Here is a 3372-nt window from a genome sequence, read left to right on the forward strand (position 1 = left end):
ACAACAAAGTGAAGACTCGATCTTTTTCCCACTTGATGTACTTGGGTTTCTCTTGAAGATCACCCTTTTGCTGAAGGCCGATTGGAAGCAGTTTATTGTTTTTAAAGGATCCCTCCTTCTGCCCCTTGTTCTGATCTGCTCTCGGACCACTGCTACTGTTGTTCTTATTTCCTTTGCTGCTGCTGCCAAGATTATTGCAGGAGGCATCAACTGAATGAGCGAATTGCGCCTTCTTCTTCTGGTCTTGGACATTCTTGACCAGAGGTGTGCCCTCGTAAAGCCCACTTTCTATCCCTGCTTCGAGCCATTCAGCTCGCTCGATCAACTTGATGAAGGATTTCGCCGGGGAAGTGGCGATGAGGCTCCTTATAGGCTGAGAGAAATTGTTGAGGATCACCTGCAATGCGTGTTCCTCAGGAATGGGTACCTTCATCTTATTACAGGTGCTTCTCCACCTGTGAATGAAATCACCTGCTCTTTCATTCTCTCCTTGCTTCAGGTTGTAAAGATGATTTAATGTAGGTGAGGCTTCTGTGTTGAATAAGAAGCGCTCGATGAATAGATTTACTACCTTATCGAACTCTCGTAGTTCGATAGGATTCACATGATCGGCATACCATCTGGCTGCTACACCCTCCAAACTGCGGGGAAAACAGATGAACAGAGCCCTGTTATCTTTCCTGAAACGACTGCACTCCGCATAAAATGTGGCCAAGTGGGCTTTAGGGTTGCCAGTCCCATCAAATTTGAGAAACTTGCGAGGAAGATTCTCTAGGTTAGCGTCCCCATCTAGACCATCGTAAAAATCTTCGCCAGTGTAGGTCTGCTTGCCCTTACCCTTGGCTTGAATGTCCTTAATCGCTCGATTCATCTCCTTCATCTGTTTACTCATCAGGTCCTCTGCTGGAGCCCCAGACTTGGGCTTGTTGACAGATTCGGGCTCTTCCGCAACTATCTTTACAGACTGTCTCGGAGGGTTCTGCTTGTAGACAATCTGCTCTTCCTCTTCTGACTCTTCCTCGACTGACTCTGATTCCTCAGAAGCAGTGTCTGGCTGCACCTTCTTTTTGATGATTCTGATTGTCTTTTTCACAGGCTTCTTCTTCAGCTTGCTATTAAGAGCTGCTTCTTTCAGCTTGGTCTCAGCTTGCTCCGACATCATCCTTGCCATCATCTTTTGGAACATGTCATACATAGCGGGGTCGATGTCATCCTTCTTGCTCTGACTCTGTCCCCTGACTGATTTAGGAGAGCTTATCTCTTCCGCCTCACTGTCGCAGAGTTGAGGAACTGTTTCTTTTCCCCCTCTTGTAGTGACCATTTTTGAAATATCAGAACTCTCTGTGGAGGAAAAATGGAGGTTTTTAGACCAAAGAAACTTTTTGGAGATATTTTGACAAAGAGGAAGGATTTAGGTTAAAAATTTAATTGTATCCCATTACTAGGGATTGAGTCGCCACCAAATTTGTGACAATTGCGTTGTTTACTCTACGAGGGAGAGTAACCAACTGAAAATATGAAAAGAAAATATTATTTTTGAAAAGGATATCTCTTGATGGAAAGAGGTTTTTATGAAAATATAAACAAGAATATAAAAACAGAAGAAAAATAAAAGGAAAAATGGAATTTTGAGAATAAATGGTAAGGATTCAAACTTTTGAAGAACTTGCAGGCAGGATCAGAAGAATTTGGAAGAATTTTTAGAAGAAGAAGAAGAAAAGGATAAAGAAAAATACACCTGGGTTTTAAAAATAAAGAGGACATTTTGAAACATATACCCAGGGTTTTGGAAAATATAAGGAAGATATAAAATATCACACAATCACAGATATACAAGCAAGGATATACAAACAACACTCCCTAAAGCTGACTCTATATGCAATATTTGAAATGGCTGATAGGACCTTAATCCTAACTCTAAGATTTATATCATCTGATTCCAATCAAGGTACGCCGATATACTCAAGCCGAAGCTCGAAGTACGTGGCATATAAAGTATTTACTCCTGTTCTAAGGTAAAGGCTTCCCAACATCCTTGAGCACCTACCGATATACCTCGGACTATGGCCCTTAGGTACGTGGTAGGGGGGCGCGAACCCAAATAAGTGGTCCAGTTGTGAGGCTCTCTCCCGAACTATGGTTCAGTGAGACAGCCCAGCAACGTGAAGACCGGGACAATATAGGTAGGGATGTTTTCAAAATATGATCAACATGCAATAGAATCAGAAGGCTCTAATGCAAGTCCTAAAGAGATAGATTTAAATAAGAAGAAGCATACACTTGCATACATTGTTTGCATTCAATCCCTAAAATTGAGGAGAGTTGTATTTAAGACCTAAGTCTAATGTGAACATGGATAATCTCCTCAATATGGTCCTACCAAACCATACTTAGATCCTATATGCAATGATGTCAGCTTAGGACAAAATCTAGGCTTCCTAAGGTTTGCATAAAAATGTAGCTGACATATGTTAGAATAAAGACTTAGAAATATTTAAAGCAAAGCAAAGGCATAGATCCAACCGGACGAAGACGAGTCCCATCACGGTCGCCAAAGCTGTGATCATCGCAAAATTTTTCCTATTCTCTTGTGGTTTCTCTCTCTTCCTTCTCTTTTCCTTTTCTAACCTCTATTCTCCTCCTTTTTGAAGGGAGAAGAATAAAAGAAAGAAAAGAGAAAGAGAAGAGAAAAGAAAGAAAGAAAGAGAGAAGATGAACTATTTTGCGCGGTCTTACTTGACCTTGATTTGAAAAGTATTTAGAAAATTACTCGCCTCCGTTTTGAAAATATTGTGGGAAAAAATGGAGAGACGGGATTCGCTCGTCGGTACGAGGTTCGACCGTTCCTGGCGCCTTTACCAGGGGTAATCGAACCAAGGATCGAATCTATGCCTTTTCCTTTGCCTAAATACAATCTAAGAATTTATTCTAACTCTAAATGCACAGAGAATCATGCTTGTGCGATGCAAGGATGAATGCTCTTTCGAAAATTGATTTAGAAATTTCCAAGTATTCTGAGATGAACTTGGCAAATGAGTGAAGAAATGGTTGAATCTAACTTAGAACTTGAAATAGATCAGAGGAGTTCTAAGTTTTTGAAGTAAATCAGGATGAGAAAGGATGACTTGAAGTTTTGAAATGAAAGGAAATGAAAAATCAAAATCAGAAATGGACTTTGAATTTGAATTTAGGAAAGGAAATGAACATTTGAGATAGAATCGGTTTTGGATCTCTGAAGAATGGATCTGAGAAATCAAATGGTATTTAAAAACAGAAATGGTTTTAAGAGATTCAGATTAGATGAATTTGAAATCTAAAATTGGAATTGGATCCCGGATCCTAAACAGAATGGGGTCCGAGATTTGAAATCCA

The sequence above is a fragment of the Nuphar pumila genome, chromosome 1 (genome assembly GCF_984573655.1).
Source record: "Nuphar pumila chromosome 1, dmNupPumi1.hap1.1, whole genome shotgun sequence".
In the NCBI taxonomy this organism is placed as follows: domain Eukaryota; kingdom Viridiplantae; phylum Streptophyta; class Magnoliopsida; order Nymphaeales; family Nymphaeaceae; genus Nuphar; species Nuphar pumila.